Source organism: Canis lupus, chromosome 16, assembly GCF_048164855.1.
Source record: "Canis lupus baileyi chromosome 16, mCanLup2.hap1, whole genome shotgun sequence".
Classification (NCBI taxonomy): Eukaryota; Metazoa; Chordata; class Mammalia; order Carnivora; family Canidae; genus Canis; species Canis lupus.
Window position 1 is genome coordinate 60,245,577 of NC_132853.1, and position 26,402 is coordinate 60,271,978.

General features: G+C 56.3%; 2 long non-coding RNA genes across 2 annotated transcripts; one reads left to right on the forward strand and one right to left on the reverse strand.

Moving 5' to 3' along the window:
• The first annotated feature begins 3,929 nt into the window (after positions 1 to 3,929).
• On the forward strand, positions 3,930 to 5,595 carry LOC140607295 (uncharacterized). The gene is made up of 3 exons (XR_012009398.1): positions 3,930 to 4,082; positions 4,602 to 4,712; positions 5,369 to 5,595. It is a non-coding gene; the product is annotated as an uncharacterized lncRNA (long non-coding RNA).
• Positions 5,596 to 22,431: 16,836 nt separating this feature from the next.
• Positions 22,432 to 25,785, reverse strand: LOC140607578 (uncharacterized). Its single transcript, XR_012009554.1, has 3 exons — positions 25,638 to 25,785; positions 22,810 to 24,370; positions 22,432 to 22,683 (listed from the first exon to the last, which is right to left on the reverse strand). It is a non-coding gene; the product is annotated as an uncharacterized lncRNA (long non-coding RNA).
• Between the last annotated feature and the right edge of the window lie 617 nt (positions 25,786 to 26,402).

Below are 26,402 nucleotides of genomic sequence, written 5' to 3' on the forward strand. Positions count from 1 at the left end.
TTGGATCCTGTGACAACCAGGGCCCGAGTGTGTTTCAGGTTTTCAGATGTCCTGCTGGACGGTCCCCAGTCCTCGTCCTTCACATCCTTTCTCCCTTTTGTGCAAAGCCAGGCCCCTCCACTTCAACGCTGGGGGCCACTCTGCTAGCCTTGGCTCCTCCACCTCTCAGGAACCGCCCCCCCAATCCCGTCCTGGCTCTTGCCTTGGCCCGAAGTCCGCGTACAGGATGGGGAGGGGGCAGAGGGGTGCAGAAGGAAACCAGGAGGCACACCTGCAGGGGCTTCCTGAGCCCCCAGGCCTTAGCCTGGCAGAGAGAGCCCGCAGGAGTCAGCTGGACCCTCCAGAGCCTTCAGAAACGGGAGTGGGATCCACACATAAGGCCAGGAGTTGGGGGGGGGGGGGCGTGTAGAGCCAAGGTAGGGCTCCTGACGGGGGTCGGGGGTGCTTCTAAAGCCTCGGGGCAGCCTCCTTGTGAACGTGAGGAAGCAGCCCTGCTGCCCGCAGGATGAGCCGAGGACCACTGTGCGCGAGATCCCAGGGCCCTGGGGGACAGTCCTGCCAGCAAGCTTCCAGTTGTCTGGCTCAGGAATGCTTCCCCAGGCCCGCCCTGCAGGGTCCAGGAACAGAAGGGCAAGGCCTCAGAGTGACTTTTCACCGATTTTTCAAAGGCAGCCCAGAATATTCTACATCTGCCAGCCTATGGCCTCGGCCTGCAGCTGCAGCTTCCCCTCGTCCGTCTCCTGCTGCTCTAGGCCGACTTGGGCCAGGCCATTCCTGTCCCTCCGGTGGAGGGGCTGCGGCCCCTCCGCTGATGCCCTAGCGCCCCATCAAACCCCAGAAGTACTTAAAAACGTAAATTAAAATAAATCGCATTTTGAAATCATAAGTAGGGGCCATTTTATCGCCTTTATTGCATAACAACTACTAATGAAGTCTAGTCCCTGCGGCCTTAATCGCCTGAAGACTAAAGTTCAATTCCTGTTGTCCACGCAGGCTGGGGGATGCTGGGGTCACGTCCACGCACCTGCATAACTCGAGCGTAAATAAATTTATGGGCAGAATCAGAGGCTTTGGGGCTGGTCCTGGAGGCTACAGGTGGAGTCCCTGCCTCCTTGAGTGAGGGGTCAGGGGGTCCTGGGAAGAGAGAGCTCTGTGCCTGGGGCAGGAGGGGGTGGGGGCTGTGACACCCCCCACTTTCTTTCCTGACCAAGGAGGGCGATGCAAACATGGCTGTGTAAGGGCCCCGGCAGCCTTTCCACACTCACTGCACACCCCCAGGGAGCGAGGAGCAGAACGGGATTGACGTGGCCAGGCTCACACGAGAGACCTAGATCGGCCACACTCCACAAGGACGGGCGCGAGCCTGGCTTTCCCCGAGCCCACCTTCCCGGGCTTCTTGCACCAAGACAGGACAGGGCCAGGAGGCCCAGGGGGTCCCCTCCTCCTTCTACACTATCCACTAGGAGCCTGCAGGGCTGATCACGGCTGCGGGTGGCAACTGAGCTCCCCATCTCGGCGCGGGCAGGACAGATGAACACACGGCTGTGACCCTCTTAAAACCTCGGCTCGGCTGTGACCCTCTTAAAACCTCGGCTCGACCTTGGGGTTTGAACGAGACTCTGTGCCCAACGGAGAAGGACACCGAGAGCCCTCAGAACACTTGTGCGGACTCCATCCCCGGCGCCCCCAGCCCAGCCCCCAGGGCCCCAGGCCCATTAATCTTTAACTGCCTCTGGGCTAGCGCTGACCCCGAAAGCAAACAGGAATAGGATTCCAGGGGAAGGGACACTCCACCTGGGGGCCACCTGGAGTGGGCCTCGGGTAGGGGTGGGGGCAGGTGGGAAGGCTCTACCTCAGGGCCCAGCAGGCAGCCGGGCTGATGGTGGAGAAGGCCACTGGGTTCCCAGTTCCGGGCCCTGTGGCCCCCAAGGCAGAGGCAGATTTCAGGGCCAGAGCCCAAAGCCCAGCAGGGGTTGGGGGCAGGGGCTGCGGCTGGGGCTGAGGTCCCCACCACAGCCAGAGGGCAAAGGCATCCCGGCAGAAGGCAGGGGAGGGGGCGCTTCCTCCAGAAATCCGCTGGGCTATTGTTACACTTTCCGAGGCCAGGGAATATTTCCAGGAGGTTGTGACAACCAAAAAAAAAAATAATAATAACGCCCCTCCCCCAGCAGCAGGAATTCTGGAAAAAACAGCTGCTGCTGTGTTCGGGCCGAGAAAAAAACCAGGTCAGGCGCCGCGGAGATCTAATTTAAGGCGCGCACCGCCCTGGCTGCCCGGGTGCGGGGTTCGGGCCCAGAGGCTCCAGCCCCAGCCTGGGGCGCATCCAGGCCGCCGGGTCCAGGCCGCCCACGGGGCCCTGGGGGAAGGGAAGGGGGCTGTGCCCCGGGAGGCTGGGACGAGCAGGGTGCTCAAGGAAGCACCCAGTACGTGGGGGAACGGGCAGGGCCCGCTAACGGGAAGCCCAGGGCGCGGGCTCCGGGCGGGCCGGCTGGGCCTGGAGGCTCCCCGGGCTGCCCCCCACCCCGGCCGCTCGGGCCCGCGGGGCAGGGCGCCGAGGGTCCCGCGAGCCCCGGTCTCTGGGGAGCGCAGGCGGGTGGCACGCGGTGGCACGGCCGGGCCTGCTCGGTCCCCAGGGTCCCCGCGGGCCCTGCCGGGCGGGGGGGCGCGTTTGCCCGCGTGGACGGCCCGAGACTCCGGAGCCCGTGCTGCGCTCTCGACACCGCGAAGGACCCAGAGGAGCTGGGGGGAAAGGGCGCCGAGTGCGCGGTACCGGGCGGCGCCGGCGGGAGAGGCCACGGGGGACACAGGGCGGCAGCTCCCGCCGCTCCTCCCCTGCTCCCCCCGCCCCCGCCCAGGGTGTGAGTTCCTGTCTCTGGGGCAGAAATCAACAAACAAACAATTCTCGGTATTTCCCAAACTGGGGAGCCGGGGAGTGGGAAGGAAGGATGGGGGTGGGGGGGAGACAGGGTCGAACCCGTTGTGTGTGTGTTTTTTTCTTTTTTACTTTAAAAAATTATATATTTTATGTCACAATCACTTTTCGTTAAGACCACAAACATCCAATTTGGCTTGGCGTAATAAAATCAGCCGGAGCTCCCTTAAACGGAGCCATTCCGGTGAATTAAGTTGTGAAATCTAATCTATTATATCCATAAAGGAGAATGCTTTCATTGTAAATTCAGGCTATCAGGCAACCATACCTGGGGCCAGCCTCCCTTTCGGATTTGCTACTTGAAGGCTTATCAAATTACTTCAAAATGTGGGGCTACCCTCTCCATATCTCTTGGCAACAAAAATTAAATGTGGCAACATTTCTTTTAATAGTAGGAGGAGGTCAGGTAGGACTGCCACAACAAGGGGGGATAATTAAAAAAAGGCTTTCCTCCCTTCACCCCTTCTCCGCGTTGGGAAGCGCGGTGACCGTTTCACCAATTAATTCGAGTTTTTAAAACAATCTGAACCGGCCGGGACGTCCTCGGCATTCTCTTCTGCTCGGTGGCTGGATGCGTCCAGGACGGGACTCCCGGGTGGATCGCACATGGGCCCCGAAGAGCTCGGGCACCGGCCCTGTGGCCCCGGTGCGGGGACCGCGTGGCCCGGCCCCTGCCGACGTCCCTGTGCCCGCGTGCAGCCTGCACACCTGGGCCGGAGAAGGGCCTGCGGCCTAGCGCGCTGGTGGCGGCTCCCCGCGGTGGCCAGGCCAGACAAAGGAGTCGCCCACGAGGGGTTACTCGGCACCCCCCTTGTCCGTGCCCACCCTGGGCCGTGCTGCAGCAGCGCAGAGCAGGGCCCTCCAGCACCCCGGCAGCAGTTACCTGGCTGGCAGCCGTGGTGCGGGGTGCTGCACTGCGTGCCCGCCGGGGGGGGGGGGGGGGGGGGGGGCCGGGTCCGAGCCCTCGCTGCCCAGACCACACCCTCCCTCGGCGACACCTCCGTCTGTTTTCCAGAATTAACTGACTCCAGGCTGGGTCCAGCGTGTGCACTGGCCAGAAGTTGGGGAGCCCAGGGACTCTCCACCCGCGCTCCGGAAGAGGGCTGTTGGGGGATGGCAGGGAGGGGGTCGAGAGGCTCGAAACTCCCAGGTAACCGGGACGCGGCTGGGTGTCAGGCGGCGGCAAATTTATGAGGCGCCGGCGGAGTGTCGGCCAGGCCTGGCCGAGGCCGCCAGCGCACCCGCCTAATCTTTGACTTCCATCTAATTATTTTGTTCCTGCCACTTTCAACTCAGTGTCCAGAGAAGCAAACAAAGGGAGGATGGGGGATGGGACTCTAGGCAGTGACGGGGAATCGGCGGGGTCCCCCCCACCAGCACGGCGGGGGCACCAGGATGCCCCAGGCGGTACCCTGCTTGGGTCTCCAGGAAGGCGAAGGTCCCCCCACGGAGGGTGACCATCCGGGGGCGGGGTGGGGGGAGCTCACTCTCCGGCCGGCTCACCTTCGGCCACCGGTTAGGGTGGGGGCCGAGACCCCCGGGCCGGTCTCCAAGCCTGGAGCGTCGGTAGCGCGTCCAACGCGCCAGCAGGCAGGGCTCCTTGGGAGGATTCCCTGTAAGTGCCCTGGGGCGGCGGGAGAAAGAAAAAAATACTTCCCCTAAATTGCAGTGGAGGGGTTCGTGGAGGGGTCTCGGCCGGGTGCGCCCAACCAGAGGCAGTAGAGAAGGCAGAGGGAGGCCGGATTTTTCTTCCCACAAGATAAAAGATCCGCCCAAGCGGGTAAGAAAGGAGTGAAACTTGCATTTTTCATGTTTAAAAAAAAAATTCTAAAATGGAAAATGACTTTAGTGGTCACCACCCATAAGTCAACTAAAAACAGGGATAATTAGAGTGTGGGGAATTCGGGGGACCATAAATCTTCGGCGCCTTTTCTCCGGGAATGGGGAGCCTTTACGGTTTGTTGAGTTTTATTCGGGGCTTTGGTGGATGCGGGTCTGCGCCAGGGCCGCCGCGCCGGGCAACCAGGGACGCGCTGGGCGAGGGCGCCGCGAACCCCTCGGCCGCGGCCCTGGAGCTGGAAACCGAAACTCTGCACTTTGCTGGGAGGAGGGGCCCTTCCTGCCTTCGGGGCCCCTCTCCCCAGCTGGGTGACCACGACTTGGGAGGAACTGAAGCAGGGTCTTAGGGACTATGTATCGGTACACAGCCCGAGCCCGGGTGGGGGCCTCCTTTTCTTCTCAGTTCAGACTCAAAAGACAATATTCGGGTGTGCAGGGGGCCTGGGAGGTGAGGCCTTTCTTAAGAGTGTTCCCTGTTCGAGCCCCCACCCCTTTCGCCTGGGCCCTTTGTTCTCATTTATGGAGGGAGGGGGGAGCGGGAGAAACGGCCACAAAATGCCCCCCTCCGCTTTAATCATCAAATCTCTTCCTTTTCAGCCTCCCTTCTAGGCAAGGAACACATTTCACTCCAAAGGGGAATTTCCCCCCCACCTGGTAGAGGCCGAATTCCCAGTTTCCCACGTAGGACTCTTTTGTGAAAGTCTCCAAACAAAAACACCCCGCATCCGAACATCACCTAAAGACCATCAGTCAGGGTGGGAGAGTGGGCAGAAGACGCATTCCCTTCCTTAAAGTATCCCCCAAATAAAGCGCGCCCTTTCCGACGACTCTCTCCAACCCTCCCCTTTGTTGCAAAGATTCAGTTCCGTCCTAAGAGCAGGGGCGGTGGGGGGGGGGCGGTTACAGGTTCACTATCAGAAGAGTTCCCCCCCAAAAACGATTCTCCGAGGACTTCTTTTGTTTGACGTGGGCATGGGGGAGGGGACGGAGCCCGCCCCAGGCTGGCTATGCGGCCTCCCCTATCAACCCCCCCAAAAACCAAGCCCACGGCCTGCCCTAACTGGCAAGTCCGGGGCTCCTGGGGCCAGGAGGAGCTCGCTGCAGCCCTGCACCGGCCGAGCTCGGGTCTCCCCATTCCAGCTTCCCCCGAACTGAGCATCGCAGCGCTCAAAGGAATCCGGGTTTTCCAGGGGAGGAGGGTGGAGAGTGCGGGGAACAAAGCCGGGCGCCCCAGCTCCGGGCCGAGGCGGGGCTCGTGGTCTCTTTGGTGAATTCCAGGGAACCCGCCCCGGCGGGGCAGAGGCGCGGGGAGGAGGTGCCCCGCAGGGCCGGCGGCGCCCCCCGGAGCCCGCGGAAACACACGCTTGCAGCGAAAGGCTCGTACACACCAGCCGGGTTTATTCGTTCCCTACCCGGGTGCGCTCGGGGCGCGCGGGAAACAAGGAAACGCACGTACCTGGCGGCGCTCCGAGGGGCCCCCGAAGCCACTCCCCGCCCGGCCGGTCGCCCCGCGGCCCGTCCCTCCCTCCCCGGACGCGCGCGGAGCCCGCCGCCGGGGCCGCGTCCTGCTGCCGGCGCCAGGGCCCGCGCCTCCTCCCGGGGGATCCCCGCGGGCCGGGGCCGGGGCCGGGGCCGGGGCCGGGGCCGGGGCGCCCAGGCCGGGGAGCGGCGCGTCCTCCCCGGCCGGGGCCCCGCGTGCGCACGTCCCCCGCCGAGCTGCGGAGCCGGCCGCGGAGCCCTCGGGGAAGACGAGGAGGCGGCGGCGGCCGCGGTCCGGGCAGGAGCCCCGGGGCGGGAGGGGTGCTGGGCGGAGGGGCGGGCTCCCCGCGCCCCGCGGCCGCCGCCCTCCCGGGCGCCCCGCCCCGCCCCCGCCCCCGCCCCGTCCCCGCGCCGAGCCCTCCCGGCGCCCCGCCCCCGCCCGCCGCCGCCGCCCAATCACCGCCCGCCGCCGCCGCTCCCTTTGTCTGGGCCGCGGGCTCGGGCCAATGGCAGCGCGCGGACACGCGGGCGGCGCGCGCCTGGGCCAATGGGCTGTCAGGACGGGCCGCGGGGGGCGGAGCCTGGGCCCCGGTCGGTGCGCTGCCGGGCGGAGGCAGGCAGCCAGCCGCGGGGCCGGAGGCTCTCGGAGCTGCCGGTGCCGTGACCGTGCGCGGCGGGACCCGCGTGTCCCCGGGGGGAGCGAGGGGACCCTGAGCGCCGCAGCCTCCAGGGACGTGCGGCTCAGAGGCGTCTCCGCCCCAGACCGGGTCCCCCAGGGTGGGAGTGGCCGCGCTCACCGGGGTCACCCCGAGCAGGGGGCGGCTCTGCCGTCGCCCCTGAGCAAGGTCCGGAGCCTCCCAGATGCCCAGGGCTGGTGACTGCTGCGCCCCGCTCCTGGGGCAGGCGGGGTCGCCCCCCACCAGGAGCACCCACCCAGGGCAGGGTCCCCGCCGAGCCCTCCTCCACGCCCCGCCCCGTGCGGGGGACGCGTTTTGGCCCCTCTATGATGTCCTGTTCGCTCCCCACCGAGGGAGGAGGTGAACCCCCCCACCCCCCAGGATGCCAAGTTGCTCCTCCCGGTCTCCTCCCCAGGGAGACACACGAAAAGCAGGTTGGCTTGCTTCTTCCTGGGGGGGCTTCCGCGCCCCGCTCCCCTACCTTCTCTGGAGGTAGAAGATACAGCCTTAGTTCCACCAGGAGACACAATCAGGACGCGTGGTCCCGGGCCTCAGAGAGGGTGGCTTCCAAACTTGCCTTGGTTTCCAAATCTGGGCTCAGAATAAAATCGCAAATAAACCAAAGTAGAAACCTGAGCACTGCAGTCTGTGGGTGGCTCACTTTGAAAGCACTGGACCTAGTAGATGCTGGAATGTCCGCTCTGGAGGGTGCGGACCCTCCTGGGGGTGGGGGGTGGGGGGGTGGGGAGTGGGGGGGGTGGGGGGTGGGGTGGACACTGGAGTGAGGTGCTGGCTGCCAGAGGGACCTGCCATGTCACAACCGTCCCAGGACTCGTAGGGTTTGGCCTCAGGATTCTCAGTCCCCACACCACTGGAGCTGATGCCACCAAAGTCACCAGGCAGCTCCCTATTTCCAAGGCCACAAGACAGTGACCTCTAAGTGTCCACTTTGGGGTTCCCCACTCCAGGCCAAGGGGATCCTGAGGCAGGTCCAAGAAGGCCAGCAGCAGCTTTCCATGGCCCAGGCCCCACAGACCCCATCAGCTTGGCCTTGGAAGTTGTCCTGGGGATGAAGCGTCCCACATCCTGAGAACTGATCAGGTTTAGATGCCACAAGGAGATTGAGTACAGATGGTGGTCTAGACCCTTCCTAGCAGTCTCTGGACTCCCACCCTCAATAACCAGGAAATGACAGAAGAGTTTAAAATCCATTCTAGGGCAGCCCGGGTGGCTCAGTGGTTTAGCGCCGCCTTCAGCCCAGGGTGTGATCCTGGAGACCCGGGATCGAGTCCCGCGTCAGGCTCCCTGCATGGAGCCTGCTTCTCCTTCTGCCCGTGTCTCTGCCTCTATGTCTCTCATGCATAAATAAATAAAATCTTTAAAAAAATAAAATAAAATCCATTCTAACCACAAGAACAATAAGGTGCCCTCAGTGGACCAGAAATCCCAGGGCCTTTGGGGAGATGGGTGATGGTGGGAACGGTCGCCCTGGCCTGAGGGAAGAAACCAAGCTACAAGCGCAGAGGCAGCCAGGCTGGCCGGTGATGGTAGCTCAGGGGCAGCAGCTGCAGGGTTGGGGGTCGGGGGTCTGGGGTGTGCCCGGCAGCCGACGGTGGACAAGGAAGAAACCCTATTGTGACTGCTACCTGGAAGGCACAGGGAGCCCGTGTACCCCCCTGAGCGGTCCCCGACGCCCCCAGCAACATGCTGGGACCTCCACCCAGCAGCTCGAGGCCACTGACAGCTTGCTGACAGACAAATGGCAAACTTGGCATCTGAGGAGGAGCACCCACCTGGAATCGGCAACCCGTGGGCAACTGAGCAGCACTAGTGGAGGTGCGACGCAGGGCAGAGGCTGCAGCTGTCCCCCGGGTCGCGTGCCCCTCCCCAAGACCGCGGGCGACGGTCCTGGTTTCCCAGTTTCCTTTTTTTTTTTTTTTTTAAGATTTTATTTATTTATTCATGAGAGACACAGAGAGAGAGAGAGACAGAGAGACAGAGAGACAGAGACACAGGCAGAGGGAGAAGCAGGCTCCATGCAGGGAGCCTGATGTGGGACTCGATCCCGGGACCCCAGGATCATGCCTTGGGCCGAAGGCAGGCACTAAACCTCTGAGGTACCCAGAGATCCCCGGTTTTCCAGTTTCCTTAGCCGGGGAGTGTAGCCAGGACACCAGCCGCTCTCCGGAGGAGCCTGAGCAGAAGGACAGGTGCGCCTTCCAGGCTAGAACCTTGCTCCGCACGCTTCCCCTTCCCGGGGCCTAACCGACGGCAGCCGGTGACGAGAGTTTCAGAGACCACTGGTCGCTGTCAGCGTGGGGCCCTGAACAAAGGCGGGAGTTAAGGCCACCGCCTAATTGGGGCCTTTCCTATGGCTTCGCCAGAGAGAAAGAAGCTTCTTGTAGGTTTGCGCTGTCACACCAGGGCCTGTGCGTTGGGGGTGATTTAACTTCCCGGGATCCCTGCTCATCGCTCCCCTGCACCAGAATCTCACGTCTGCCAGTCACACCGCGGCCTCGGGATGAGTGGGATGTGCCTCTCTTCTGGACTTTGCACTTGGCAGTGCAACTCCCTCCGCCGCCGACACGTTGGTGGCAGGCGTGAAGTGAGCAGGGGCTCCAAGTGCGCCAGTGGGGTCCGCCTCGTTCACTGGGGTGGGGAGCCCCAGATCCGCCGGGACCTGGCCTGCAGCAACCCTCAGAGCTGCGGTGTGAGCATCGGGGAGGCTGCTTTGCCACGAACCCGGAGTGGTTTGTTATGCAGCATTGCTGTGGCAACAGCTGACTAATACGCCCACCCTCACTGATGCAGAAATGGGTGCCCAGGGAGCTGGCGTGACAAAGCCCTAAACTATGTGGTGTTGGCTTAGCGGTTAGCTTGTGGATGCCGGGGAAACGGCTCTGGTGAGCTGGAAATAATAACACACTTCCCGTGTTATGTCGCGGCAGCACATTTGGGAAAACCGGGGCAGTGACAGACTAGGGCCCGGGCGCGCGCTGGCAGGTGCCTGCTGCTTCGCTGTGGCGTTAGCGAAAAGCGAGGGCCAGCTTGCAGAGTGGCCCCGGGGCCGGGGACCCACTGGACGGGAGCCGACCGCTTAGACCTCGAAGAGCAGGAACCCCGATTGCTCCCGGGCCTTCAGGGAAGACAGCTCGGCCAACGGTGGGGGGGGGGGTGCTGCAGCAAAGATCCGGTGAGGATGAGTTTGGAGGGGGCAGGGGACAGGTCCCCGGACAGCTAGCCCCTCAGGTGGACAGGAAGGATGCACACCTGAGCCCAGTGGGAGGCTGCACACGTGTGAGAGACTTGGGCTTTGGGTGGGCACCTCCCCCCCGCCCCGAGATGGGGGGGAAGCCTGGGCGCTGCTGGACCTCTGGAGGCCTAAGGGCAGATGTGTCCGCGTCCAGCACGGGCCCCCGATGCTCGACGTTCCCCGGATCCCCGGGTAACTAGTTCTGCCCAACAGCATGTGCGAGGAGCGACTCTTTTTGATAATTTTAGGTATCATAGATTTTTACAGGAATGTATTATTTTTATGTTCAGAGGAAAAAACAACAAAGACATGTTTGTTGTGAAAAAAAAAATTAAAATGAGTTTTAAAAGATACCTTCCAAGGGCGCCTGGGGGGCTCAGTCAGTGAAGTGTCTGCCTTCGGCTCAGGTCATGATCCTGGGGTCCTGGGATCGAGTCCTGCTCCACTGAGCAGAGAGCCTGCTTCTCCTTCTCCCTCTGCTCCTGCTTGTGCTCTCTCTCTCTCTCTCTGGAAAATAGATAAATGAAATCTTTAAAAATAAAATAAAATAAAAAGATACCTTCCAGAAGTCAACTATCTTGGGGGTGTAAAAAATTTGGACATTGAAATAAAAAAATGCTGAAAAAAAATACTCAAGGGCGCCTAGCGGGCTCAGTCAGTGGAGCATGTAACTTTTGATCTCAGGGTGGTGAGTTCGAGCCCCATGTATGGCATAGAGATGACTTTAAAAAAAATGAAGAGACGAGCAACCACAACTCGATAGGTAGGCCAAGGAGCGGTCTAGAAACGGCTGAGCCACAAACTAGTGAGGCGGGACGTCAGGCTGAAGAATTCTGTACAACACAGAGTGAAAGGTAAAAAGTTATAATGTAGGAAGAAAATTTAAGAAACGAGGAAAATGATTTCACAGTTTCCTACATCCAGTTATTTAAGTGGAATCCCAAAGGACAGAGACCAGGGGAAACGCTCTCTGTCAGTGAAGAGTACAGGAAAGCCGTCCTGGACCCAAGAAGACACATGACAACACTTTGGAACACAAAGTGAGCAAATAAAAGCTCCCAGTGGGGGCGGGGGAGGGCGGTGGAGGAAGAAAACATGTTACTTCCAAAAAAAGAAAGAAAAGGATAAGCCTGATGTCAGACATCAGCAACTTTGGATTGCAAACAATCCAGGGGCACCTTCACAGTTTGGAGGGAAAATTATTTGAGCCTATGATTCTCTGCCAGGCCTAACAGCCATTCAGCTGGGAGGAAAAACAAACACTTTTTTGGGTCATGCCAAGTGTTCGGAGAGTTTATTTCCAACAAATACTATCTGACATAATTACTAGATTATATGCTCTAGCAAAACGAAAAATGAATCCAAGAGGAAGACATGGCCTACAGGAGTCAGTGAAACTATTTTTATCGGGGAACTCGTGCTGGAAAATACTCTCAACAGTCTGGGAGGAAAATCCAGATGATCTCATCCTGAGCAGGGAGGGGAGAGGAGGAGGGAAATAAAGCTGGAAAGTGTGTCTTAATCCTGTGGACAATCGGGATACTGATTCATTCTCGACATGGGTAGGGAAAGGTAAGTTCAAATATGAATGCTAAAAATTTTAAGTAACCACTAGGTGAATAGAAATATGATTTAAGAAAAAAAAAACCACAACAACTTCCAAACCATTAGAAGAAAAAATTAGAACAAAGATAAATTTCGAATCCTACAGAAACAGGAAATGAAGGCGGGAGGGGGACGGCGGGTGGGGGGTGCGGGCAGGAAACCTGCAAATGGCAACGTGAGGCTAGATCACAGGACTGGGTTTCAGTACACTGGAATCACAATAAATGTGAAGAAGTTAAAGTCATGCATTCAAAGGCAGAGACTTTATAAATAAAGGGGATAAATAAAAGTTCAAAGTCCAGGGACGCCTGGATGGCTCAGAGGTTGAGCGGCTGCATTCAGCCGAGGGAGTGATCCTGGAGACCCAGGGTCCAGTCCCACATGGGGCACCCTGCATGGAGCCTGCTCCTCCCTCTGCCTGTATCTCTGCCTCTCTCTGTGTCTCTCATGAATAAATAAAATCTTAAAAAAAAGATAAATAAAACGTTCAAAGTCCAGACCTGTGCTGTCAGGGAGGCTGGCCCCAACACCCAACCCCGGGCCCATGGAAAGAGCCCAGGCGGGAAGCTCCTGGATGGAGTCCCAGGGCCCACGGGGCTGCCTGGGACACAGTTATTCCCATCTTTTCTCTCATTCCCAACTGCAACTTGGCGTAGCCTCGGGTTATGAATACACAACTTGACTGCAATGACACTCCCTCAAACCACACTGCAATTATTGCAGACCCCTTGAAATACTGTTTCTTTTTTATTTTTAAAAGATTTTATTGGGCAGCCCCGGTGGCACAGCTGTTTAGCGCCGCCTGCAGCCCACGGCCTGACCCTGGAGACCAGGGATCGAGTCCCACGTCGGGCTCCCTGCATGGAGCCTGCTTCTCCCTCCTCCTGTGTCTCTGCCTCTCTCTCTCGCTCTGTATCTCTCATGAGTAAATGAAATAAAATCTTTAAAAAAAAAAGTAAAATCTTAAAAAAATAAAAGATTTTATTTATTTATTCAACAGAGAGAGAATGAGCAGGGTTAACTGCAGGCAGAGGGGGAGACAGGCTCCCCTTCGAGCAGGAAGCCCAATGCGGGGCTCCCTCTGAGGACCCCGAGATCACGACCCGAGCCAGAGGCGGACGCCCAACTGACTGAGCCACCCAGGCACCCCTGAAATACTGCTTCTGTCCACCAGTACTTCCAAAATTTTGTAGTGATGTAATGTGTTAATGAAGATGCTCAAATATCACATGTTGATTGTTACAATATATCAATATACACACGTACAAAACATACACAAACCCTAGACTTTGGTGATTGTATTCCAATATAACTGGTTTTTATAATAATAACATAGTGGTCAGAAGTTCCTAAACATTTTAAGGTTCTGTGCTGTCACTATGAATTTATCTTTTTATTTTATTATTTTTATTTTATTTATTTTTTTAAATATTTTATTTATTTATGATAGACATAGAGAGAGAGGCAGAGACACAGGCAGAGGGAGAGGCAGGCTCCATGTTTTTTAAGGCCTTATTCTGAGAAGGGATCCACAGACCCCTAGGTGCCCAGAAGAGCCCAGGCCAATCTTGGTGACTCTGCTGCTGAAGGCGGATCCGGGTGGGGTGGGTGTGAACGCCTGCAAAGGGACAGGTGCTCCAAGACAAGCTCATTATTTCTGGGCGCGCTCCTGGAAGAGATGTTCTGGCTCCCCCTGGATCCTACTGGGTTTGGGTGGGAATCCTGCAACCAGGCTGAGGGCAGAGCCGGCCCTTCCCCACCTCTGAGTCGGAGCACAGGACCCCAGGCCTGGAAGACACTGCGGGACCTCCGGTGCTTGCCCCGTCTGCCGTGTGAAATGCTAAACTTCATTATTGGTGACGCCAGTCAGTGCAAGACAGAGTTCCTGCCCCTGTACACCCTCCCGAAAGAAAATGCTGCACGAGCAGAGAAAATGTAGTGAGGCTCACAGGTGACAGCGGGCAAATGTGCGGCTGCTTGATCTGCATGTGGGGTGTGCGGTGTGACCATTACATGGGAATTTGTAGGGCTGCACATATACTCTTTTAAAGATGTCTTTATTTGAGAGAGAGAGAAAGACAGACAGACAGACAGAGTACAGGGGTAAGGGCAGGGGGAGAGGCTCTTAAGCAGACTCCACGCAGTGCAGAGCCCAGTGTGGGGCTCGATCTCAAGACCCTGCGATCATGACCTGAGCCGAAACCAAGAGTCGGTCATTCAACGGTCTGCGCCACCCAGGCGCCCCAGTAGGCTACACATTTAATATAGGTGCGTGTCTGTATGTATTTTGTGCTTCAATTCAAAATTTTAAAATGCCAGACCAGTGTGATGGTGGCATGGCATTGTGAATGTTCCTCGTGTAACAGAATCCTACACTTATATGTGGTTAAAATGATGAATTTCGCGTGTATATTTTACCACAACGAAAAGAAAGAAAAATTCATGGGATTACAGAAAACATGCTGAATCAAATGCTAACAAAAAGGAACATATGTAGTAATATTAGTGAGAGAAATGGAATTCAAGGCAAAAGGCACGTGAAGAGACCCCCTGAAGGCCACCGCATTTCATGTCCAGCCGCCACAGAGCCGCGCCAATTGCATCAGGTGTTCCGTAGCTGTTTGGTTGCAAATAACAGAAAACCTGGGATGCCTGGGTGGCTCGGTGGTTGAGCATCTACCTTCAGCTCAGGTCGTGATCCCCAGGGTCCTGGGCTCTCCGCAGGGAGCCTGCTTCTCCCTTTGCCTGTGTCTCTGCCTTTCTCTCTCTGTGTCTCTCATGAATAAATAAATAAAATCCTAAAAAATATTTTAAAAAATAAATAACATAAAACTTAATAGTGACCTGCACACACAGAGTTTGTTGGTCTCATGAGGCAAAGCGCAGATGTTGGCAGTCCAAGATTAAGAGAGCTACCTGAGGAAATGGTCAGAGGCACAGATTCCACCTTCTGGCAACATGTGTCTCGTGTCCTCATGGTGGCAAGATGGCTGCTGCGCCTCTAGTTACATCCTGTTTCCAAAAATGAGGAAGAGGGAAGGGCCAAGGGGTAAAGCTTTATCTCGACAAAGTTTCCTTTTTATTTTTATTTTTATTTATTTTTATTTTTTTAAATTTTTATTTATTTATGATAGTCACAGAGAGAGAGAGAGAGGCAGAGACACAGGCAGAGGGAGAAGCAGGCTCCATGCACCGGGAGCCTGACGTGGGATTCGATCCCGGGTCTCCAGGATCACCCCCTGGGCCAAAGACAGGCGCTAAACCGCTGCGCCACCCAGGCATCCCCCTTTTTATTTTTAGGAGAAGTCCTTAGACGTGTCTGCCCACATCTCCTTGGCCAGCACTAGGTCACGTGGACGCCCCCGTCTTCAAGGCACACAGTCTGCCACAACAATCACGAATTGCTATAAACCAACCAACACACCTTCAAAACACAAAGAGCAAAAAATTATAGGGGGCGCCTTGCTGGCTCAGTCGGTAGAGCTCGCGATTCTTGATCTCAGGACTGTGAGTTCTGGCCCCGCATCAGGTGTAGGGATTGCTTGAAAATAAAATCTTTTAAAAGATTATAGTGTACACAGATCTGCACATAGATCTTAACACAGCATTCTCAGACACCCAGAGACCCGGTGAACAAAAAACAATCAAGTATATGACAGCTTCGAAAAGCACCATTTACGAATGTGATCCAATAGATCTCTATAATAGAACTTTGTGATGGATGAACAGAAGCTCTACTATTTTCACACAAACGGACAGTCACAGAATTGTCCATTTATTGGGCCACAAAAGAAATCTAATCGATTGGGGCACCTGGCTGGCTCAGCTGCCTAAGCATCCGACTCTTGATTTTGGCCCAAGTGATGATCTCAGAGTCGTGAAATTAAGCCCCATGTCGGGCTCCACGTGGGTCATGGAGCCTGGTCAAGATTCTCTCTCTCTCTCTCTGTCTGCCCCTCCTACCTCTAGAATAAATAAATTAATAATTTAAAAACAGAATTCTAATAGATGGGACACCTGGTTGGCTCAGTTGGTGGAACACACAACTCTTGATCTCAGGGTTGTGAGTTTGAACCCCATGTTGGGCGTGGAGCCTATGTAATTGAAAAAAAAAATCTGATGGGTCAACTGAGCTGAAATCATGCAGTTCACATTCCTTGACTATGATGAAATCATTTAGAAATTAAGAGGAAAAAGGTTACATAAAAATTAGTCACTTGGATGTTTAAGGACACCCTTCTGAACAACTCTTGGCTAAAGACAGAAATCCAAACAGCAATTGTAAACTATGCATAAATGAAGAAGCAATGAGGCTACTATATCTCAAAACCCGAGCTCCATCCCCAAGGAATAACTGAAACCTTAGAGCCTAAGTGCGTCATTGGAAGGCAAGAAAGACTGAAAAAGAACAAATTCAGTTTCAGCTGGGGAAGCCTATAAAAAAGCAACAAAACCATCCCAACGTTTGAGCCAAGGTCTTTGCATTTGTGTCCATAAAAGAACACAGGACGTTGAAACAGATTTCTGCTGGGTCTTTTCCACTTTGGGTTTGTGGAAGGGCCAGCAAGAGCCCTGTTTTCCCCGCTGGGCAGGGGTCTCCATATACGCTTCTTACCTGGGCCGTGACAATGGGGCTGAATCTGCCTCAATACCATTTGGGCATTTTTATGGGTGGATTCTTGACCATCTTGCCAATTTCCAGTAGTTATTTCTACTTCCTCTGAAGTCAATTTTAGGGTTTTTTTCCCATTAGAAAATAATCTAGATTTTTAAAAAAGATTTTATTTATTTATTCATGAGAGACACAGAGAAAGGCAGAGACACAGGCAGAGGGAGAAGCAGGCTCCATGGACGGAGCCCGACACAGGACTCGATCCCAGGACCCTGGGGTCACGCTCTGAGCCAGAGGTGGATGCTCAACTGCTAAGCCACCCGGGCGTCCCTAGACTTCTTTTTTATTTTGTTGGTGCTTTGGTCCCTTTTCTCATTCCGTGTGTGTGTGTGTGTGTGTGTGTGTGTGTGTGTGATCACCCCTAGGGGCCCTCACTCCCTCAGTGACATCCCTGCTGCGTCCTGTCATCCTTCTCTCCCTGCTGGCTTTTCTCTCTGTGTATAAACGTGCTCAGGATTCTCTTCCCCCGAAAGTAAACCGCATCATCAACGACAAACCAGCCCCAAACACCTTCCTGTCACCAGCTCCCTCTCTCCTCAGCCAGGCACCCGGAAAGAGAAGTCGACTTGGGGGCTTCTGTTTTATTTGGGGGTTGGTTGGGAGCCATTGGAACCAGTTCCTCTGGAAAATATAGTAAGATGAATTCCTAGAAAAAAAATAAATAAAACCCCCAAAACCATCCACAGTGGGGCCCTAATTTAGTGTCGCTGGATTCCTCAGCCCGAGATGCCCCTGTCAGCTTGCTAAATGCCGGCTCTGGGCTCCCGGGCAGCTCCCCTGGGCCTGGGGTGTGGCCTGCGGGGGGAAGGCCCGCACACTCTCGGATCCACCACCACGGCCCTGCTTGCACCCTCCTGGCTAGGGCAGTGCTGCAGAGGCTCCCCACGGCTTCTGAGTCCTTCCCTCCTGGGGCAGCTCCAGGACACCACCTCTGCGCCTCTTCTGGGCAGAGATCACTCTCCTGTGCCCCCTCCTTCCTCCCCTTCTTGTCCTCCTGGGCTCCCTTTCTCTGCCGCCCAGTGCACCCTCAGCTCTGGGCTCTCTGCATCTGCATGCTGTCTCGGGAGGGCCACCCTGGGGGCTGGATCTTCCATGCCTGCTGCTGAGAAGGGCTGGATTCGCACCCCAGCCCCCCCGCCCCCGCCTCCCAGATCCTCGGCCACCTCCTCTTCCGTGTCCGCAGCACCGCGTGGTGGGCACTCCTCCCCTGGGTGGGGTTCCCGGAGCTCACATGGAAGGGTACAGATGGCCTACAGGTCCGAGGGAAGAGCCACATATCCAGGCACCCCACAGGACAGAAGCAGGTGCTCCTGACGTGGGGGGGGCAGGACCCCCGGGAGGTTTGCTCAGGCTTCGCCACGGGGTGCACCTGCCCTCTTCCGGTCACTAATGCTGCATGACGATCCGCAGACTCAGGGCTGAAACCTTCGCTTCGTCACGCTCACACGGTGCGCGAGCTGGAGTTTGGACCAGGCACGGCCGGTCCTGCTCTGTCCCCACAAGGCCCGGAGTTTGGGCTGGAAAGACAGCTGGGGGTGACTCCAATGGCCGGGGGCCTGGAATCCTCTGGAAACACCTGCACTCCTGTTTCTGGCGGTGGATAGCAGCTAGGGGTGTCGCCTCGGGGCTTGGGCTCCCCACCACCCGGCAGCCTGGGGCGCCAGGACCCCGAGAGAGTTAGGTGGAAGCTGCAGGTCTTTTCAGACCCAGCCAAGCCAGTGGGCAAGGCGGCCCTGACTCGACGGGGTGGCCGGGGCGGGGACACAGACCTGTGGCCTGGTGGACAGGGTGTCTGCGCGGTCGGTCGCGAGCATTGCTGCTTTCAGACACCCGCCCGCCCACTGGAAAAGCCGCAGAAGCTCCGGTCGGGCCGCCCGAGGGAAACCCCAGGCCGGGGCAGCCTGGCGGCGCTCAGTCCGGGCTGCGCAGGAACCCGGGGCAGCACGTTTGGTGTCTTCATTCCGCGTGGGTCCTGGCAGCTCGCAGGCGGCCCCAGGGCACACGCACTCCCACAGACATCACGGTGATTTTCTCCGGGTTTTCCAAGCCGGGAGTGTGAGTGGTCGGGATCAGCACTCCCACCCCAGCTGAGCCGGCGGATAGGTGAGGGGGGTGGGCCCCGGCCTGCTGGGCGCAGGCTATGACCTGGGCGGGGGCGCGGGTGAGGGTCCCCGACAGGCGCGAGACGGGGGCCCGGCAGGTGTGCTCTGGTCCCGGGGCGCGGCCTTGGTGGCTGCCTCTGCTTGGCCTTGCCTCTGGCCCCCGCAGCCGGTGAGCTCCCCTGAAGGGCTGGTGCGGGGGGCAGGGTCCCGTCTTTGGTTTCTGCCCCCCCCGCACCAGCCCTTCATCTGCTCACAGATCCTAGGAGTGGGCTTGACAAGACCAGAACCAACGGGAACCTGCCGGCCAGGCCACCAGTGACTCCAGTTAGAGGCTTTGGAGGAGCCGCGGGAACCAGCATTGTTCCCTAGACACCTAAAAGTGTATTCGTGCATGCAAATGTACACGATAGTGCGCCACGGTATATACTTAGCAATTACATGAAATCACGTTAGATGCACGCATACACGCACGTAACATCATGGTTCGCTGTCGTTATGCTTTTTACTTTGAAATGATTATGGATTCACGTGCAGTTGTCAGAAATAACCCCGAGAGATCCCACCGACCCTCTCCCCAGTCCGCCCTGTGCCAGCGTCTTGCAAAACGATACCGCAGCATCACGGTAAGAGGCAGGGCAGCCCTGTCAGCACAGGGGTCAGCTCGGATTTCGTCATTTCACCAATGAATGGCACGTCAGTGGGGTCAGAGAGTAGGGACGTCTGGGCCTCGGCGTCACTCCCGGGAGCTCCCCCAAGCGCGGCTGAGCAGTGTCCCCGGGGGGAGGCCCACCTGCCGGGGGTCCGGTGGCCGGGTTCCTGGTCTTGACCGTTAGGGATGAAGCTGTGGCGGACGGTCGTGCTCAGGGTTTCGCGTGCACTCGGGGCTCCGCTTCTCTGAGTAATGCCCACGAACGCCGCCCCACGGAAGGGAGCCATGGGCTTAGTTTTTACAGACACCGCCACTGCCACTGCCACCGCGGGACCAGAGCCCCTCTGGAGGTGCGGGTTGGCATTTCGCGGCGGTTTAGCTTGCGTTTCCCTGGCAAACGAGGACATTGAACATATTTCACGCGCTGCTTAGCCTCCTGCGTGTCCTTGGTGAGGACGCCGGCGCGTCTTGCTCATCCTCTGATCCCGTTGTTTGCCTTCCGGCCGGCCGCTGACCAGGAGGACAGTTTGCTTACCTCTGCCCTCAGGGGCTTTGTGCTCCGCCTCTGGTCTGCAGCTGGGACAGGAGGGGTTCTTTTTTTTTTTTTTTTTTAACTTTTTCCTCTTAAACTTACAGAAACGTTGTTAGAAGATTACAAAGAGGGACGCCCGGGTAGCTCAGATGGTGGAGCGCCTGCCTTCGGCTCCAGTCGTGGTCCTGGGGTCCTGGGATCAAGTGTCGCATCCAGTTCCTTGCTCTGCAGGGGGCCTGCCTCTCCTTCTGCCCCCTACGCATTCTTTCTCTCTCTCTCTCAAATAAATAAATAAAATCTTTTTTAAAAAGGTATTTTATTTATTCATGAGAGACACAGAGACAGAGAGAGAGACAGAGACACAGGCAGCGGGAGAAGCAGACCACGCCCTGGGCCGAAGGCAGATGCTCAACCACTGAGCCACCCAAGTGCCCTTAAATAAATAAAATCTTTAAAAAAAAAGAATAGCGCAAGGAGCTCCTATGTACTGTTCATCCAGATTCCCCAAGTGTTATCATCTACCACCTTTCCTTGTTCTACTGTTTTACAACTTTTTTGAATCACCGAGAGTGAGTCGTAGACATGTTGCCCATCACCCCTTAAGCCTGACTGTGTATTTCCTCAAACAAGGACGGGCTCCCACATAGCCACCACATCACGATCAAAATCAGGACAGGAATATCGATGCGACACTGCTCTTCACCCACAAGTCCCAGGAGATGTCACCGATTGCCCCCCAACATGTCTTTGAGAGCTCCAGATCCAATCCGGGGTCACACGTTGGTTTGTTGTCATGTTTCCTTAGCATCTGTCGATCTGGGATTCAAGTCTTCCTCTGTGGCTTTGACACTTAGGCCTGGGGGGAAAGCTTGCCTTCCACATGTGGGTCTGCTGGGCAGGGTCAGCGCATTGGAATTCAGGGCGGGAGGCAGGCCAGGCAAAGCATGGCGAGCACACGGGTAAACCGAGGCCAGAAAACACAGGGGCTTGTTCAGTGTGGCACAACCAGCTGACAGTGGGGTTTCCGGGCTCACTAGCCTGATCTGGGGCTGCACACACCCTGGAACTCAGGATGTCACTGCCAACCCATCAGGCAACCCAAAGGTTGGAGGACAGAAGGGTCAGCTTTCCAAAATCTAATTTAAAAAGTGATACACTGGGGGCGCCTGGCTGGCTCCGTGGGCAGAGTGTGCACCTCCTGATCTCAGGGTCATGAGTTAGAACTCCACTAGTTAAAAAAATAATTTTTTAAAAATTTTACTTTTTTAAAAAGATTTTTTATGATAGTCAGAGAGAGAGAGAGAGAGATAGAGAGAGAGAGAGGCAGAGACACAGGCAGAGGGAGAAGCAGGCTCCATGCACTGGGAGCCCGATGTGGGATTCGATCCTGGGTCTCCGGGATCGCGCCCTGGGCCAAAGGCAGGCACCAAACCGCTGTGCCACCCAGGGATCCCAAAAATGTTACTTTTATTTAAAGATTTATTTACTTATTAGTGAGAGACACAAAGAGAAAGAGGGAGGCAGAGGCACAGGCAGAGGGAGAAGCAGGCTCCATGCAGGGAGCCTGACGCCCTGGTCTGATGGCGGCGCTAAACCACTGAGCCACCAGGGCTGCCCTAAAAAAAATAAAAATTTAAGAAAAAGTTTTAAACTATACATATTTTTTTAAAAGTGAGATTACTTTAAAAAATGTAAGAAAATAGGTTAAAATATATATATTTTTAAAAAGTAATACACTGGACCACTTTCTTACACCATAACCAAAAATAAACTCAAAATGGATTCAAGCTTTAAATGTAAGAGTTGAAACCACAAGCCTCCTAGAAGAAAACCTAGTAATTTCTCTGACATCGGCCTTAGTGGTATTTTTTGGATCTGTCTCCTCAGACAAGGACATGCAAAGCAAAAAAAAAAAAAAAGCAAATGGGACTACATGAAAATAAAAAGCTTCTTCACTCTGGTACGCCCAGCTGATTCAGTCCATGGAACATGTGACTCTTGATCTCAGGGTCATGAGTTCGAGTCCCATGTTGGGTAAATAATCCCATGAGATTATTTTTTTAAAAAGAGGAGGATGCCTGGGTGGCTCAGCGGTTGAGCATCTGACTTGCGCTCAGGGCATGACCCCAGGGTCTCTAGATCGAGTCCCGCATTGGGCTCCCCATAGGGAGCCTGCTCCTCCTGTGTCTCTGCCTCTCTGTGTCTCTCATGAATAAATAAATAAAATCTTAAAAAAAATAATTCCGCAAAGCAAAAGAAATCATTAACAAAGCTGAAAGGTAATGTACTGAACAGGAGAGGGTATTTGCAAATGACATACCTGACAAGGGGTTAACATCTGAAAAGTATAAAGAACCCACATGGGGATCCCGGGGTGGCTCAGCGGTTTAGCACCTGCCTTTGGCCCACGGCGCGATCCTGGAGTCCCAGGATCGGGTCCCGCGTCAGGCTCCCTGCATGGAGCCTGCTTCTCTCTCTGCCTGTGTCTCTGCCTCTCTCTCTGTGTGTGACTATCATAAATAAATTAAAAAATTTTAAAAAATAAATGTTTTATTTTTATTTTATTTATGATAGAGAGAGAGAGAGAGAGAGGCAGAGACACAGGCAGAGAGAGAAGCAGGCTCCATGCAGGGAGCCTGACGCGGGACCCGATCCCAGGACTCCAGGATCGCGCCGTGGGCCAAAGGCAGGTGCTAAACCGCTGAGCCACCCAGGGATCACCAAAAATAAATCTTTAAAAAAAAAGAACACACATAACTCAATATATTTTAAAAAATCCAAATGATTCAATTAAAAAATGAGCAGAAGACCTGAATGGACACTTTCCCAAAGCAGACATCCAGATGGCCAACAGACACATGAAAAGATGCTCCTCATCACTCATCATCAGGGAAACACAAATCAAAACCGCAATGGGATCTCACCTCACACCTGTCAGCATGGCTGGAATCAAAGAGACAAGAAACAACAAGTGTTGGCGAGGGTGCAGAGAGAGGAGGCCTCGTGCACCGCTGGTGGGAATGCAGACTGGGGCAGCCACTCTGCAGAAAACACCGAACACAGACGTACCCCTGACAGTCCAGCAATTCCACTTCTAGGTACTCGTCCAAAGAAAACAAAACACGAATTCCGAAAGGCTCACGCATTCCTCTCTTTGTCGCAGCATTATCCGCAATCGCCAGGACGTGGAAACGACCCAGAGATCCACGGACAGATGAACGGATAAAGAAGTGGTGCGTGGGCATGCGCCCACACACACGCACACGACGCAGTGTCACCCCGCCACAACACAGGATGACGTGCCGTTTGCAACAAGGGCGATGGAGCTGGGGCGCGTTCTGCCGGGTGAAGCAAGTCAGAGGGAGACAAACACCACGCGGGGCCTGCAAAACACACAGAACACCACACAGCAGAAACAGACTCGCAGGTACGGGGCACAAACCGGTGGTCACCTACGGTGTGGACGAGATGGGTGACCCCGCAGCTACAGCGGGGATAAGATGGGAGTGCGGCAAGGAGTGTGGCGTCGCTACAGGAACAACGCTGAGTGGTGACCGTCTTGCAGCAAATGTACCGTGCGCACCTGAAAATAGTGCCGTGGGGTATGTCAATTTTACTTCAAATTTAAAAATTTGGGATCCCTGGGTGGCGCAGCGGTTTGGTGCCTGCCTTTGGCCCAGGGCGCGATCCTGGAGACCTGGGATCAAATCCCACGTCGGGCTCCCGGTGCATGGAGCCTGCTTCTGTCTCTGCCTCTCTTTCTCTCTGTGTGACTATCATTAAAAAAAAAAAAAAAAAAATTAATTAATTTTTTTTTTAAAGATTTTATTTATTTATTCCTGAGAGACACAGAGAGAGGTAGAGGGAGAAGCAGGCTCCCTGCGGGTACCCCGATGGGGGACTCGATCCCAGGATCCTGGGGTAACACACTGGGCTAAAGGCGGCGCTAAACCGCTGAGCCACCGGGGCCGCCCAATAAAAACTTTTTATTTTATTTTAATATATATATATATTTTAAAATTATTTATTTATCCATGTGCAACACAGAGAGAGACAGAGACACAGGCAGAGGCAGAAGCAGGCTCCATGCAGGGAGCCCGATGTGGGACTCGATCCCGTGTCTCCAGGATCACGCCCCAGGCTGCAGGCGGCGCCAAACCGCTGCGCCACCAGGGCTGCCCTATTTTATTTTTAATAAAAACTTTTTAAATGTGATCCATAGGGACACCTGGTGGGCTCCGTCACTGGAGTGTGCGACTCTTGATCTCGGGGTCATGAGCTCAAGCCCCACGTTGGGTGTAGAGCCTACTTGAAAAACCTGATAAATAAAACTTTATCTTCAGAATTGGCCTTTCTGTTTCATGACTGTGATCTTCTTGAAGCGTACAGGCCGCTGACTTCGTGAAATTTCCCTCTGTTTGGGTGTGTCTGATGCTTCCTCCTCATCGGGTCCCACATCTACTCTTCCAGCAGGATGTCCCAGGAATGACGCGGTGTACTTGGCGCATCACCTTGGGCACCATGCAACATCTGTTCGTCCCAGCGCAGGTGGTATCAGTGTTTGGCACCCGGGCTAAGGTCCCGTCCGCCAGGTTTCTCCACCGGAAGGTTAATTACTTCGTACTTTGAACTTAAAAATTAATAAGCAATGATTAGTAAAAAAAAAAAAATTAGCAAGGAGATACGCTGAGTGTAAACATCCTGTTTTCACCAGCCTGTGCCAATGACAGCAGAGACCTCGCTGTGGATTTTTCCCTGAATCAGTGATTAATGTGCGGGCTGCCCAAGTCGCGGTCTCGAACTGTGGAGTCCCTTCCGCATCGCAAGGTCTGCTTCCCGTCCCGGTCCTGAATTCGTTCTCTTATTTACCTCGTGAATTACCTCCACCCTGAGTAGGGAGAGCAGCCCTCTACGATCTGTGTTTTGTTGCTCTGCTTGTTCCACCAGGAGCCCCGTCCAGCCTCTTCTGCCTCCTGGTCCCACCAGGCGCATCTGGAGCCTCCCCTGACCCAGCCCTGGAACCCGCCACTTCTCCAAAAAGCCTTTTAGAAGAGAATGGAATTTGGAAACCAAGATCTGGGCACCAGGTGTGCTCGCTGCTCCTGGGACTTCACTGTTTCTGGGCCCTTCTGGCCGACGGAGCTGAAAACACACCCACCCCCCGCCCCCGGCCTCTATTTCTATATTAAAAAAAAAAATTGGGGGCCAGTAGGTGCTCACCCAGGATGAGGGACAGGTGGCTGTGGGCAGGACCCGGGAACCCCGTGCTGGGCAGCGTCCACACGCTCCGCCCGTAGCCAGGGACCCTCTGCACTGCAGCCAGCATCGGGCCCCGAGCCCCAGAGGGAACCTGTCCTCATTCTTCCGGCCTCGATGATGCAGCGGCTCCGGGCCTCAGGTCTGGACAAGCCAGAGCGGTCCTCGGTGGGCCAGGGCAGCCGTGAGCCCGTGCTGGCCCGGGGACCTTGTGCAAGAGCTGGGCCATCCCCGGCTCACAGTCCTACCTGTGACCCCTTCCCCATGGGTGCTGTGCCCCCTCCCACCACCCTTCAGCCTCTGCTGAGCTATCAGGCCCGTCACGAACCCATCCTGGGCCTCAAACCTAAAAGCCAGCCCGCCCTGTGAGCACAGCCCCGAGCATGAAGGTGTCGGCTGCTCAGGCCTTTTGGGGACCAGGCCGGGGGGTGGGGGGCCCTGCAGAGGCCGGGCAGAGGGTGAGCCCCAGAGACGCCGCTCAGAGCCACCAGACCCTATAGGGAGCCAGGTTCTGACACTGCTCCGTGGAGCAGGGGCGCCAGGGGCTGTGGGGCCTGCGCTGGGCCGGGGCAGCTTCGGGCCAGGTGAGCGTCTGGAATCCAGCCGCATGGCCGCTCGGAGGGGGGGGGGGGGTCACACACCTGCCGCAGCAGCGCTGTCCCTGTTTGGTCTGCAGCGGGAGAGTCTGGAGGGGGCTGGAAGGGGCTGGAAGGCACCTCAGTCCGGTCCCAGGCTGGAGCGGACCTTATCTCCCGCCGCGCATGGAGGCGCGCTGCCCTCTGTGCTCACAGGTTCATTTGTTTGATGAATTTGTCATAACTTGAAAGGCCCTGGTTTATGACGCTGACTTCCTGTTCCAGCTCAGTTGCCAACATAACCACAGGCAGGTTAATCGCACGTCCATCACCCACGGGGGGCGGCCAGCCTCCTGCCGCAGCTGCCACGCCGGCCGTGCCCCCCTCCCCGCGCTCCGGGCCCCCTCCACCCCTTCCCGTGCAGTGGCCCAGATGGGGACGGGAGGACAGGCTCTCTCCATGTTTGCCCAGAGGGTGGGACGGGGACAGCCGTCCTGGCAGCCAGGGACAGCAGCGGGGGGACGGGGGGCGGGTCAGGGTCCTGAGCTGGACTCGGGGAGTGGGGGGCTGTCCTTCCAGGGTCCAGCCGTCCATGCCGCGGGGAGGGCGCCGGGCCCCTGGAGCATCCCTCACTCTCTCGTCTCCTCGTCTCTACACCCTGGACTTCCTTTTCTCAGGACTGGGTTACTTCCCCTCCCCCCCCCACCTCTGTGACTCGCTCCCACCTACCGGGAGCCCGAAAGCAGCAGGAATTTATGCTCCGATGGTAGCGGGGGCCAGGAGTCCTAAATCAAGGTGTCCACGGGGCTGGGCCCCTCTGAAGGCTCCTGT